The following is a 15,105-nucleotide window of genomic DNA, read 5'->3' as shown; positions in this document are numbered from 1 at the left end:
CCAGAGTCAGAACTGTGGGTTGAGGCAGTGACAACAAGAATGAAAAGAGAAAGGGGATTGTGACAGGCTTCTTAAGGAGGAGACTTTTCTTGAAAGGACAGGGGGAGCAGTCACTTAGAACTGGTACATACTGGAGAGCTAGAAGGGAAGCTCAGTCCTCACCTTCTGCTGCAGAGAATATCAGGGATTCAGAAGAAATGAAGCTTTCCTCAGGCACTATGGAGAGGAAAGGAATAAAAGAAGCATTGGGGGATAGCAGAGCAGGGAGAACTTTAAAAGAATCCTAACCCAGTAACGTGGCTGCTTTGGCCAACGATCATATCCAAAAATATGATCTGACTGGAATACAGACACACTACACACCTTTAATCCCTCTGACTGGAATACACATATGCCTTTACTACACACCTTTAAGCCCAAAGAATGACATCATTTGGAGAGTCAGAGAAAGATTTGAGTGAATAGTCAGAGGTAGGATATGCCTGTCTCCTATGATAACAGGCAGGAAAGAGAAGCTATGTAGAGTACAAGGCAAAGAAAGAGCTAACTGGGAATGGCTTGGCTTTTGAAATGTCAAAGCCCATCCCCAATGTCATACTTCCTCTAACAAGGCCACACCTTCTAATCCTTCCCAAATAGTTCCACCACCAGGGGACTAAGCACTTAAATATATAAGACTATAGGGGCCATTCATGTTCAAAGCACAAATGCCTTATTATTTGAAGTCACCTTCTGAGATTCAGAGTTTAATGAAGTTGGCACCTCAAGAGGGAGTATCTGAACCTAAGCTTAAATCTCAATTGGGAACTGACTCCTTCTTGCTAACTCCTTATAAGAATGCCTGGTTTACATAGTGATTTCTCTCTCTCATTTTGTTCATGTCAACAGTAAGAGCTTATGTTCTTCTATCACATGTGTGGGAGTTAGAAACTAAATTACTGAAGACCACATGGTAAATAAAAGAATGGAAGTCAACTGAGTCCTCACTTGACTTGTCTCCTGTAATGTCCTGGGTCCTGTGTGAGTTTGAGATGGACACTAGTGTAGTCAGTGGTGTTATTGGCATCTCCTGTTTGGTATTTATGCCTCTGAGTCACCCATGCTTGCCCATTACAGATAGAGAGGAGTGACTAGATATAAAATGAAAGTGTTCTGTCTTGCTCACATGCTCTCATTGTATTTCTTTACACAGAGGATATCCTTCCGTACTGTAGGCCTACTTTCCCAACGTCAAACAACCCTAGAGATCCCAGTTCTTCAAGCTCAATGTCATCTAGAGGCTCAGGAAGCCGACAGAGAGAGCAAGCAAATGTGGGCCGAAGAAATATGGCAGAAATGCAAGTACTCGGGGGATTTGAAAGAGGAGATGAGAATAATGAAGAATTAGAGGTATGCATAATTTCCCCAAAACGTTAAAACATTAGTCTGTCTGTAGCCATGATGTTAGCCTTTGAAGTTCTGAACATCTGTCAGCATACAGACATGGACCCATTTTCTCACCAACTTCCAGCATCTGAATGTCATACATGTTTTCTATCAGAAAACTTAGGAAAGAATATGAATTTTAAGTCTTCAAAAACATCATTGTTTTTTAAATACTTATTTATTTATGTATTTGTTATGTATACAGTATTCTACCTACATGTATGCCTAGAAGGCAGAAGAGGGCATAGATGGCTGTGAGCCACCATGTGGTTACTGGGAACTGAACTCAGGACCTCTGGAAGAATAGCCAGTGCTCTTAACCTCCGAGCCATGTCTCCAGCCCAAAAACATCATTGTTAACCTTTGAAATTTTGAATGAGTTCTAGAAGTAACTCAGTCTGACATGTTATAATTCATAGTATTATAAGAATCCTCAATGAGGTAAGCTATTATGATGTGTGTGTAGCCTCTGTTGTCTGTCATCAGGCCTAATTTGACGGACTTTCCAGCCGTCTTTCACTTTCACTGTTTTGGAAAGAAACCTAGCCCAAAAAAGAGCTCTTTCTAAGTCAAATAAAAGCCTCCTTCCTTCTTGTAATCTAGAAACAATATACAATATATAATATTGTTGGAAGTCATATTTAAAAGTTCCTTCCCTTTAAAAATTAGTATTTTTTTCTCTTCAATAAAAAGTAACTCACAAATTTGTTTCCTTACAAAGATATTTAATCTCAAGTATATGCTGAATGAATTTGAGAGTCTTACTCCAAAACGTAAGATGAAAATGTTAAGAAATCACATGAAGTTAAATATCATATGTATCCTGTGTTTAGACTTTGTGGTTTGTAATAAGAAAACTTTTCTCCCACAAATGCTATCAAGAGTATTTGTTTTCCTCTTTAGTTTTTGGCATTTTAAATAGAATAACTTGGGAGGGGGGAGTGAAGGGGAATGACTGAAAGAGTCTTGACATTAAATCCAGTATTTATAAAATGGATGCAGAATTTAACTGGTGAGATGGCACCTAGGGGAAGTGGGAAGTTAGAGCGCTTCTCCTTACCCAGGGCCCCGTGCTCCTACCTGTGACATCCAGGTCTGGTTCAGAACAGCTTGGTCCTTGTTTGTGGATGGCTCAAGTTGCTGTAAAGACCAGCTGAAGTTGAGAAATGAATTAGTAGTGATGAACACTTTCCGATACATGCCAACCAATGAATGAAGAAAACACTCACAGTCGATGACCATAAGTAAACATCAGACGGTTATCTTTGGGTTTGGTCTTAAATTTAGCCACAAATCCATCTCTTCTAGGAAACTGAAAGCTGAAGACCAGCAGAGAGGCTTATGATGCCCATGTGAAAAGCCGTCACTCAAGAGGCCTCACGTCGGATGACACACCGTACCAGATGAAACGTTCAGTGCAATCGGAATGGACAAATCGTCGTTTTTATTCCTCCTGTTGGGATAACATTTTTAAAAAGTTTCTTGGGTTTTTAGTGTTGCTGATTGATTGCCTAACCCTTAATGAATCTCCCCCTGCCGCGATGCTGTTGCAGCCGTTATACTTGACTTCCGGTATTGGAAGTGTCTTGAATGCTTGCTTCAGCCAGCAGCCAGCGAGAAAGAACAGATCAGTTCTTTTTGCGATTTGCCCCTGAGATATGGCATTGCACTGCTTATCTATCCAGCTAATTGATAGCAAAATATTGATCAAAGATACAAAGGGGATCACTCAACCTCATGCCAAGGGCTCTCAAAGTATAACCGTTCTGTGACCAACTGCTAATGCCAGTTAAAGCGTATTTCATTTTACGTGAGTTTTAGAATCAGTCTTTCATGCCACCCTTTGCTGGGATAAACTAAAAATCTATCACACGCAGAATTACAGTTCATTTGAATGGGATAGAAGCATTGTAAATATATACTCTTTGCAACTCCTGGTGGTACTTTATTTTGTCTTTATTTCAATCATTGAAATATATTCTTGGAAATGTACTTTTGGATAAGTAGGGCTAAGCCAGTTGGACCTCTGGTTGTCTAGTCATTGTGAGAAGCAAACCTAGCAAAAATCTTGTTCTATTTTTCAATCAAAAAGCAACTACGAATGCATATTACAAGCAAATGGATGTTTTTAATGACCAATTGGGTAAGGACATCCCTATCTTAACTGGCCTGAATTTCTTCTGGTAGTGTCAATTCAGAAGTGCCACTTAAGGAGGTTTGTTTGATTTATTTTGTTTGTTTTTGTAATGCACTGTTTTTAATCTTTTTTTTTTTTTTTTGTTTTAAAAGCACAATCACTAAACTTTATTTGTAAACCATTGTAACTATTAACCTTTTTTGTCTTATTGAGGAAGCTGTTGAGAAGTGTTTTTAGCCTGTTTTGTTAATGCTCTGTGTTTCTATTTGCAATATTTGAATGGTGACAGCTAGCGAGGTCAGGTACCGACTTCATCGTGGGCTGTGAACCAAGTGGTTCCAATTTTTCCTGGACTTAAAGAGAAAAAAAAAAAAGAGTTGTTTTAAGTTTGTTGTGGCCAATGTTGAATCTTAAAAGATTTCCTTAGACACTCATGAGAGGCATTCCGACTTGGAACTGAGAAGTGATGCTCCGTGACTGTAGATTTCTATGGGTTTTCTTTTTTCTTTTCTTTTTTTTTTTTTGTTTGTTTTTTGGTGTTTTTACATTTTACAAATTTCATTGACTTTATAATTGGTGCTATTTGAAGAAAACAAAATGAACCTTTAGTCATACATAGGTATCAGGCTTGACCCCACAAAACCAAACAAAATTGACCCACAAAATAGATAAATAAATAAAATCAAAAGTTCACCAGAAACTAAGTGTATTCATTTAGATAATTTGAAAAGGCCCCATGTCCCATAGAAAGGATGTGCAGTTCTAAGGGAACAACCCACGTGATTAATGTTTTCATTATGTTCATGTAAGAAACCTCTTATTTTTAGCCATACTTTTGCATACTGAAAATTCAATAATCAAAAAAGTAATTTTGTCATATTATTTATTAAAAATGTTCTCAAATACATCATCCTTCCTTGTGTTGATTTCTTTTTCATTGTATGATTATCAGATTTATTCCATGAAATCACAAAGTCGTTTTGTCTTAACATTTCACCACTACGTTATGAAAAAAGAAGGAGTTCTCAGTTTTCTTAACGAGAATCCAACTTCTACTGCTAAGCAAAAGTTCTTGCTTCAGTTGGGGGGAAATAAGTGGGAGATGATCCTGAAGTTGAAGTTAGCTGTGTGATCAGAGATGAACTCTGAAAGGTGTGCTGTGTTTGTTTCCGTGTGTGTATCTGAATTTCAGTTAGCCTATTTCTAAAATAATCAGGATGCAACTCTGTACAGTAAACCTCATTTGTCAAGTTTAAGGCACCTATGCTCTGTTGGGAACAAAGTTTATAAATCCCATTGCTTGTCAGAAAATTTGGACTAGCACTTATAGACCAGGTTGCACATTATGATCAATTAAATCACCCTATTGCAGAATTTCACTTGGATGGATGAGATGGGTACCATGTCGTGGAAATGTCAAGATCAACAGAATATACTGGAGTTTAGACCCCCACCCCCGACACCCACCCTGTGGTATATATATTTTTCCTTTAACCTAATTTTTGTGTTTACCAGAATTTGAAAAACTGAAGAACAGACACAGAACAACGAAGGGCTTAATTTGGAATTTAATTTTATAAAAGGGATGTAATTATCAACTCCATTTAATACCTCTACAGACCCAGTGGTCAAGGAGTTAGTTTCTAAGCTATTTTTTAAAGAAACCAATCACTGGGGAGGGGGGCATATGTAATGGACTGGTTTTTCTTTTTCTAGGTGGGTAAGCTACTAGGCCACTGCCTCTCTTTTTCTATTACATGCTGCAATTCACACACAAAATCTGCACGTCAGAGGGCCGGGACAACACTGGGTTCTAGTTTTGTCATGGCTGTGTTTCCTTGGACATGTTACTTAACCTCTAAGTCTCAGGTACTTCACCTGTAAAGTCAATAAGACCTACCTCATGGAGCTGTTGTCATGATTCAGTGAGTTGATGTATCTACACAGACTCTGTAAACTTCACAACGGTATAAGATATTGTTTATTTATGGACTGAAATTCGCTACACATGCAATCTCCACTTTTCGTATCTGATTTGTTCCTAAAATTTTGCATGAAAGTAAAAGCATTAAGTGTGGTATAAGGACGAGGGTCCTTCCACCTCTGGTAAGTAAAACTCACTGTGAAATACCCCCATCGTGGAATAAATGCTTCGTGTTCTTGTTCGTGTCTTTGCTTTTGGGGGCAAGGGCAGTAAATGAACTGCTGACGCTGTGTTTCTGGTATTTTCTTCACACAGTCTGGTAATACAGACTCACTTGACTTCTCAATAAATGGATTCAGTGTCTACTGGGGGCTGCTGTTGTACGTTATAGCAAACATAATGCAATCTTGAAGTGTATGGGATTTTTCCTGACAGATGTGAGCAAACATCTGCTCATCCATCTACCACAGACAGATGAATGAATGACACATGCAAGTCCAATTTAGTGAACCGATGCAAAAGTTCGGGTGACTCAGATCCAGCTATATTACCAAAAAATCCACCCCACTATGGGCGATGACTCAAAAGAGCTGCATCCCTTCAATTGCCTGTACATCACTAGCAGCTGCCCCAGTGTCTAATCCCCAGCAATTGTTTTCTGGGTGTGCATCCTTAGAGGAAGACCCTGTGAATCTTGTAATCATCATAAGCTTAATTGTGAGCCTCTCTTCCATCAGATACTTCTATCCGAGTGATGGTCCCAGGAGAGTTGAGTCATCAGACATGCCATGGAATTAGGTTTTTTTTTTTTTTTTTTTTTTTCATTCTCCACAGGGTAGCCTCTAAATGCCAGAGACTGGCTCTATGTGAGGAAAACTTGGGGTATGAAGAGGCAGAGGTCTTGAACATCACTGTTGTCAAATTATCAATGATCCACATTGGTCAACTCTTTGGAGTTTTCGGTTTTGTTTTGTTTTTGTTTTTGTTTTGTTTTGAGACTGGGTTGCTCTGTATCATCCTAGATGTCCTGGAACTCACTAGGTAGACCAGGCTAGCCTTGAACTCACAGAGATCCACCTGCCTCTGTCTCCCAAGTACTGGGATTAAAGGTATAAGCCACCACCACCTAGCTTCACTTACTTACTTACTTAATTTATTTATTTATTTGGCGTCTCTTAATCTCCATCTGTGCTGCCCCACCCCCCACCCCCATCAAACCTCCCTTAAATCTGTGATTACACCGAAGTGGAGAGGTGTGAGAAGATAAGAGTCAGAGTTCATTTGCTCTTCTGTGCCCTGTTTGGGATCTGAAGAAACCTGAAATTTGGCAGTTTGTCTGTGGCCCCAAATACTTCAGAATTCTTCAGGACCTCCCAAGCTACCATTGTCCCCTGAACCAGTTGCCCCATGTGAGATGAGTGTTGGTAGAAGTGGATGGAAGACCCTTTCACCTCAAAGAAAGACTAATAATCTAAAAGGGTTTGAGAGCCCCTACTCCACGAAATAAGTGTCGGGTTTGTTGTAATATATCTGAGGCTGCAATGAGTCAATGTATAGACATCACTTTCAGTAACCACTGTGGGACAGTTTTCCCGGCTTACTCGTCAGAATGCCTCCTAAAGGAGACAGTAAGCAAATTGTCATTTGCTTCATCAATATAAGAAGCATCAGGAATAAGGAGCAGTTAAAGAGCACCTTCATATGGAAATTAATATCGTTGCCAAGTTAGTCGCCTTTCTAGGAAATGGGGCAAGCACAGCATTAATGTCCGTACTATTTGGCTGAGTGATCACCAACTGTAAGAGTACACAAGTCTCACACCTTCATTATTTGTAAATTGTTACACAGAGAGATGCTTGGAGAATTGACACTTAGCCAAGAGAATCAGGGAAGGATCAGAAAGCGACTGGTTTTGGTTGGTGTTTCTCCACAGAGCCTGAGACAGAGTTGGATGCATGGGGTTTATTTGGGCCTTAGTCCCAGAGAGTAGGAGAAAAGTTAATATAAGTCCTTGGAGGTGGGCAAACATGTCCCCCTAGGGAAGCTACCTTGCTCTTCCTCGAAGCTTGAGAATCTGAAGGCAAGAGTCTGAACACTGTTCTCATGCCTCATTGACATAGGCGACTGTCACAGCCAGGTATTCAACTCCTGAGTGCTGGTGACGAGAGCACATGGGAAGAAGGCGCGTCCCAAACAGCACCTACCTGCTGTGAGCAGCATTATCGAAAGCATTGGAACGTGGTATTAAAAAAGATCAAACGATCATCAATTGGCCCTTTTTAAAATAAAATTTAGGAACACCCACATCTGAAACTAGTCACACATAATTTATTTTCACACTGGGCTAGTTCTTACAGATTATCTTCAACAGTATGTGTCTTGAGTTTTAATTATCTTAACATTCTGAACATTTTTAGGAGAGAATCATCATTGACATAAACCAGAAGTGTATAAGAATGGCAAGGAGGGTTAATCTTAGAATCACTGCAATCGGGCACTTTAGACCAAAGCTACAAGATGTACTATGTATGTCTGAACAGAATTATCTACAATAAAGTTCTTTTTGAAACCTACACACACATTACATGTTAGGCACGTCAAGTTACCGAAGCCCTCAGAACAGAATAAAATTCAAATTAAATTGAGACTGGCATAAACAAATCAGTTGTTCTCCAAGTCTATCCCTGAAGCATTAGCACAGTGTCATGTAAATTAAAGCTCTAACATAAATCTTAACTTTGGTGAAATACGTATACCAATTTCTTGCTCCCAATACTTAGATTTGTCTAAGTATTCTGTCATGAGTGGGAAGTTTCTCCGTTCAATTTAACATTAAAATCCTAGCCTACACTGTGATGGAGTTAGGGGATGAGGTCTTAGAGTGATAAGCTTCTAACCGTGGAACCCTCAGAATGGGAACAAAAACAGGCTCTCTCTTCGTCCTACCTGAGTACAATGAAGTATCAATGGTTTGTGACCCAGCTTTTACAAAAACCCAATCACATTGGCACCTTAATCTTTAACTTCTAACCTAGGAGAAGTCCGTTTTTTGTTGTTTACTAAGTTACTCTTTGTATGACGCATTTTAAAAGATAACTATTTATGTTTAAGTGTGTGTTGTGTGTGTGTGTGCGTGCACGCACCAAATCTGCATACAGTTGTAAAGTAGACAGCATCGACTCCCCAGGGGCTAGAGTTACCAGCAGTTGGGAGCTGCCCATTGTGGGTGTGTGGGGACCTGTACCTCAGTCTTCTGTGAAAGTAGAATGGGCTCTTAGCCACTGAGCTTTCTTACTAGACTCTATGGCCAATTTTTATAGCAAACAGAAAGTTTTGTTTTTGAGAGTTCAGGAGCTCCATGGATAGGTGAATCTTGGAACATTCCGAACCTCTTCATCAAGTAAAGCTGTAAGCTTTGCAGCTTTGGAAAAACAGAACTGTTGGAAATGTCAACTGAAGGAATCATGTCTGTACCCAGCTTGACTTCCGTAACTGTTTCCTCTGTCCTTCCTTGCAGGGTTTCTGACAGTTTAGAGCACCTTCCTTACAATGTAAACCTGCCCTGGTGCCTGATACTAGCCCGAGGGGACAGTGGCCGCAGAACTAAATTCAAGCCTAGTTAGAGGCCAATGTCAGCCCAGAAACCTGAGGCTAATGTCTGGGAACTTCAGAGTTCATAACTCAGGCCCGCTTGGGGTTTGGCATGATGGTGCACACTCTAATCCAGCATCAGAGACACAAGCAGAAGACAGTTTGAAGTGAGCACAGGCCACAGAGTAAGGCCATCCTGAGCTCTAATGACATGAGTATCTCAAAAGCCACAACATGGGATGTACCTCAAAGTTAAAACGAATGCCTAGAATGTACAAGGCCCTGGTTTTTGTCTTCAGCTCTGGAAGAGAAAGAGAAAGCAGGGGTGGTGGACAAACTGAATGAAGGAATGTGAAACCTTGCTGGAGCCATGTAATTGGCTCCTGGTTCCGGGAAGATGGCTTTGCTAGAGGATCATTTTGAGTAACATTTTTGTTCAAATAACTGATTTGTGCTTCCAGAATGGTATTGACAGCCCTTGTCCTAATTGTGGGTAAATTCGAGCAGTGGTTCTCAACCTTTCTAATGCTATAACTCATCAATACAGTTCCTAATGTGGTAATTCCAACCATAAAATTATTTTCATTGCTACTAAATAAATGTCTCTTTACTATTATACCTTATCTTTTCCGTAATTCAGTGAGAGGTTATGAGAGACAAAAAGGTCAAAAGTTTGAAGCCAGAAAGAAACAGAACCCATTCAATGAGGCTTAGCTGGTTTGGAGCCAGGCCCAGGGACCTGCATTGCCCTACAGCAAAACTAAAGCCTAACCCTAACCCTCCCACCAAATGGCCAGTCCCAGTACGGAGGAGTGCGCTTAGGAAATTTGCTACCCAATAAGAAAGCGAATTGCTCACATGCTACCTATTCAAACAGAGCCCGCCTGCAAATGACCCTGGAGACAGTTCAAGTAACGAACATCTCTTTTTTATTTTAATATTTGAGGTTATAATTTAATTACATTCCTCCCTTTCCTTTCTTCCTTCCAAACCCTCCAATAGGCCCCTCCCACTCTCCTTCAAATTCATAGCCTTTTTTTCTTTTTTTTTTCCGGAGCTGGGGACTGAACCCAGGGCCTTGCGCTTGCTAGGCAAGCGCTCTACCACTGAGCTAAATCCCCAATCCCTCTTAGCTTTTTTAAAAACTAATCGTTACTGCATTCGTATATGTATATGAATATATTATATAATTATGAATATATTCCTTAATGTTACCCGTTCAGTTCGTATTTTTGTTCTCTGAAACTCACCTACCATACTTTTTCTATAGTATATATTCTTTATTAAAACTTTTATATGAGTTTTTGTCTGATAAATATTTTTATCCTCTTCCCCTGTGCTTGTTGATTACAGCATGACAGTTATTCACAAATCATCTTTAAAATCTCTCAAAAATGCCCTTTTGTCTGCAGGAGATTGTGTGTGTGTGCGGTTTTGATAGGAAGGCAATAAAAGAGTTAATGAACTTAATGGATTCTTTGTGTAAGTTTTTCCTTTCAAAGTAATAATGCAAAATGATGTAAGAGTTCAGTACAGACAAGGAGAATAGAGGCTGTTTTGGAATAACTACCTTGGGGGAATAACACAAGAATTGAATTGTGAATAAATAAATTACTGAAAGAAAAAAACGAGTCATTCGTTATGAGCCTAATGCGATTGCATATATAATCATATTGAATTTGGGCCAAAATTGCAAAGGAATATATAGTCTCAATTGCTCTTGACAAATAGGGGAGCCATATTTGAAATTTGCTGAAATTAGCAGTGGAGAGATTTAAATGGAGTACAAATGTGAATCCTAATTCAAATGGAGTGCTCTTTGTTGAAATTAAAGCTGCCCCTTAGGGATAAGAAGCAAGTTAATAAACATTAAAACAATGCCCAAATTCCATTCTTCAATTAGTTGAAATCAAATTGTGAAAGAGAGGAGGTTTTCTGTTCAAAGCGTGAGAAAAGACAATTCCAAAGGTGCTGTGGGCAATCATTTAAAAGTATGCCGTCTCTCAATTTTACATAGACTTAAACTTTTAAAATGCTGTCTAACGTCAAAAGACCACTTTCCGGAATAAGAAATTTTAAATGCCAATTCTTAAAGATCAGAGCTGCGTATTTATTCACATGGTACATCTACAGTGTTGACTTAAAACTGATTTCACTCCCATAGACCATTTAATCTTTTTATTTTCTTATTCATTCATTTGCTTGTTCGTTTGTTTTTGTTTGTTTGTTTGTTTGAGGCAGAGACTGGCTGGCTTTGAAACTCCAAATGTAGATCAGGTTGGCCTGAAACTCATAGAGATTCCTCTGTCTATGAATACTAGGCCAAATGGACTGTTCTAGCATCACTGCCAAGAACTTGTTGAATGATCTGGAAACTGACCACGGCCCCTCACGGTAAAATTGGTCCTCTTTCCCAAGCAAGGCTATTGGTCCTAGTAGTGCCTCTTTCTTGGTAAAGAAAAATATTTTAGAGAACATCTAACCTTTTTTTAAAAAATACCTGTCTTTTAAAAATAAGGTAAGACATTTATAATTATAATTTAGCAACTGAGTCCTTACAATCTTTGAAGGAAGAAATAAATCATAAGCAAAAAATAATATATTGCTTGAAATAATAGTGTTAGACTCTGCATATGATTAGCATACATTCAGCGTCATGTATTTTATCTGGATGATTTAATAGCAACAGTTGTTAATTAGGTCTCACATGTTTCAAGTATGCATAATTAGACAATCATTTTGAATAAACTCTATTTCTTATTCTGCTATATAATATGATGCCAAAAATATGTTTATCAGACCATCCTAACAATACTGCGCAATCAGGAGGGTTTGATTAAATTACTCATTAACTTTTACTCATTCTCTTTATTCTGATTTCCATCCGGACATCCATTCAGTGATTCAGCACTCCAGGGAACGGTGTGTGGACTGAGAAGAACGTTTCAAAAAGTGCTCACTGTGTGTTGGAGGCACAGGCACAATGGGGAGATAGAAGTACTCACAGAGGAAAAGTGGGCATTTTCAAACCGATTAGGAACCTAGGATTTGTTTTGCCTGAATCATGAAGGCAGACAAGGAAGTCATCAATTCATTTATAACATGGGAAGTTTGAGATTATTATAAATATGCTCCCTTTTACTTAAGGAACAGTATGTTACACTTAAAAATTAAAGTACATGTGAATGAATCAAGGCGATATTTATTGAGAACACTTGAAAAGTATGACTTGGGTTAGTCATTATTCTTTTTTTTTTTTTTTTTTATTAACTTGAGTATTTCTTATATACATTTCAATGTTATTCCCTTTCCCGGTTTCCGGCAAACATCCCCTCCCCCTCTCCCCTTCTCTAGGGTGTTCCTCCCCATCCTCCCCCATTGCCGCCTCCCCCCAACAATCTAGTTCACTGGGGTTCAGTCTTAGCAGGACCCAGGGCTTCCCTTCCACTGGTGCTCTTACTAGGATATTCATTGCTACCTATGAGGTCAGAGTCCAGGGTCAGTCCATGTATAGTCTTTAGGTAGTGGCTTAGTCCCTGGAAGCTCTGGTTGTTTGGCATTGTTGTACATATGTGGTCTCGAGACCCTTCAAGCTCTTCCAGTTCATTCTCTGATTCCTTCAACGGGGGTTCCGTTCTCAGTTCAGTGGTTTGCTGCTGGCATTCGCCTCTGTATTTGCTGTATTCTGGCTGTGTCTCTCAGGAGAGATCTACATCCGGCTCCTGTCGGCCTGCACTTCTTTGCTTCATCCATCTTGTCTAATTGGGTGGCTGTATATGCATGGGCCACATGTGGGGCAGGCTCTGAATGGGTGTTCCTACTGTGTCTGTTTTAATCTTTGCCTCTCTATTCCCTGCCAAGGGTATTCTCGTTCCCCTTTTAAAGAAGGAGTGAAGCATTCACATTTTGATCATCCGCCTTGAGTTTCATTTGTTCTAGGCATCTAGGTAATTCAAGCATTTGGGCTAATAGCCACTTATCAATGAGTGCATACCATGTATGTCTTTCTGTGATTAGGTTAGCTCACTCAGGATGATATTTTCCAGTTCCAACCATTTGCCTCATTAATTTCATAAAGTCGTTGTTTTTTGATAGCTGAGTAATATTCCATTGTGTAGATGTACCACATTTTCTGTATCCATTCCTCTGTTGAAGGGCATCTAGGTTCTTTTCCAGCTTCTGGCTATTATAAATAAGGCTGCGATGAACATAGTGGAGCACGTGTCTTTTTTATATGTTGGGGCATCTTTTGGGTATATGCCCAAGAGAGGTATAGCTGGATCCTCAGGCAGTTCAATGTCCAATTTTCTGAGGAACCTCCAGACTGATTTCCAGAATGGTTGTACCAGTCTGCAATCCCACCAACAATGGAGGAGTGTTCCTCTTTCTCCGCATCCTCGCCAGCCAGCATTTGCTGTCACCTGAGTTTTTGATCTTAGCCATTCTCACTGGTGTGAGGTGAAATCTCAGGGTTGTTTTGATTTGCATTTCCCTTATGACTAAAGATGTTGAACATTTCTTTAGGTGTTTCTCAGCCATTCGGCATTCCTCAGCTGTGAATTCTTTGTTTAGCTCTGAACCCCATTTTTTAATAGGTTATTTGTCCCCCTTGGTCTAACTTCTTGAGTTCTTTGTATATTTTGGATATAAGGCCTCTATCTGTTGTAGGATTGGTAAAGATCTTTTCCCAATCTGTTATTGACCAGACTTCGTCATAGTTAAACTAAAGAAAATTGAAATTATGTTTATTTGAGTTTGAATTAATGTGTTTTCTTTTATATTTAATTTCTTTTATTTAGACAACCTCAGTTATTATTAGTCAGAGATCTCTAAAGGAACAGGACTGAACAGAACAGTCATATGGGATTGTATGAGGCTGGCTTACAGGCTGTGGTCCAGCTACCCCAGCAAAGACTGTCTACCAATGGAAAGCCCAAGAATCCAGTAGTTGTTCAGCCCACAAAGCTAGGTGTCTCATCTTGTCTCCCGCATAAGCCATAACCCAGAAGAACTAAGTTCTACTGCCAGTGAAATTAAGAGCAAGGGCACCCAGTCAAAGAGCTTCCTTCTTCCGTGCGCTTCATACAGGATGTCACCAGAAGGTGTGACCCAGACTTAAGGTGCATGTTCCCACCTCAAAAAATCGGGGTTAAAAGTAGGTCTTCCCACTTCAAATGGTTTAATTAAGAAAATCCCTCAAGTGCATATCCAACCACTAACGTTTTTGTTAATTACAGATGTAGTCAAGTTGACAACCAAGAATAGCCATCACAGTGACACTTCAGAGGACAAGTTTTAGACACAAAACACCCAACTTTATACTCAGCTTTTTCTGGCAATAAGTAAGTGTATGAAGGAGGCTGGAGAGATGGCCCAGAGCATAAGAGAGTTGGGTGTGTATACTATTCTTACAGAGTGCCCAGGTTCAGTTCCCAACACCTATATCAAGTGGTTCCCCGTGACTCCAACTCCAGGGGATCAGACCTTTGTACGGGACTATGTGAGCACCAGCGCTTACATGTGCACAGACCCACACACAGACACATTCACGTATTCTTCATTAGAAAGAAAATAAACCCCTTTAAAAAAGAAATGTGTGGAGTTGTGAAGTAACAAAAGCAAAATATGTCCCAACAGGGCTCTGGGCAGACATCATGTTATCAAGGCTATGACTCCTCTTGGATGTAAATCTCTCCCTCAATTCACTCCTGATACTCCTCTTCTCCACACAAGCTTTCAGAAGTTAAGAGTCAAAAGTAAAAGGAGTTCTCCTAAGTCCGTGCTCTAAACGTCCTCTATGTTCCTTCCAGGACTAGTCCTGTCTAGAGAAATATAATACATTGTTGGCTTTTTACCATAAAACATATGGGATCTTCTAGTAAAGTTCTGGTCTGTGGATCCTGACGTACATGTGCTGTTTGTTGAAGGGAATGGATGAAGAAAAAGTACCAAGCAAACAGTAAGATACACACAATTCCTTATACACACTTCTGGTATTAGTCTTCATACTACATTTAACCTCAGTAAT

At 39.6% G+C, this 15,105-nt stretch overlaps 1 long non-coding RNA gene across 2 annotated transcripts; it reads left to right on the top strand.

The window, feature by feature from the left end:
- The first annotated feature begins 1,090 nt into the window (after positions 1-1,090).
- LOC116899053 lies at positions 1,091-14,821 on the top strand. Of its 2 annotated transcripts, XR_004387686.1 has the most exons (3): positions 1,096-1,389; positions 2,734-3,625; positions 14,811-14,821. It is a non-coding gene; the product is annotated as an uncharacterized LOC116899053 (long non-coding RNA). The 2 variants fall into 2 exon arrangements; XR_004387685.1 differs by lacking the exon at positions 14,811-14,821 and having other exon boundaries at positions 1,091-1,389; positions 2,734-4,472.
- Positions 14,822-15,105: the final 284 nt, after the last annotated feature.

This window comes from Rattus rattus, chromosome 4 (assembly GCF_011064425.1).
Source record: "Rattus rattus isolate New Zealand chromosome 4, Rrattus_CSIRO_v1, whole genome shotgun sequence".
Taxonomy (NCBI): domain Eukaryota; kingdom Metazoa; phylum Chordata; class Mammalia; order Rodentia; family Muridae; genus Rattus; species Rattus rattus.
The sequence above is the reverse complement of the archived record's forward strand: the minus strand, read 5'-3'. Positions and strand labels throughout refer to the sequence as shown.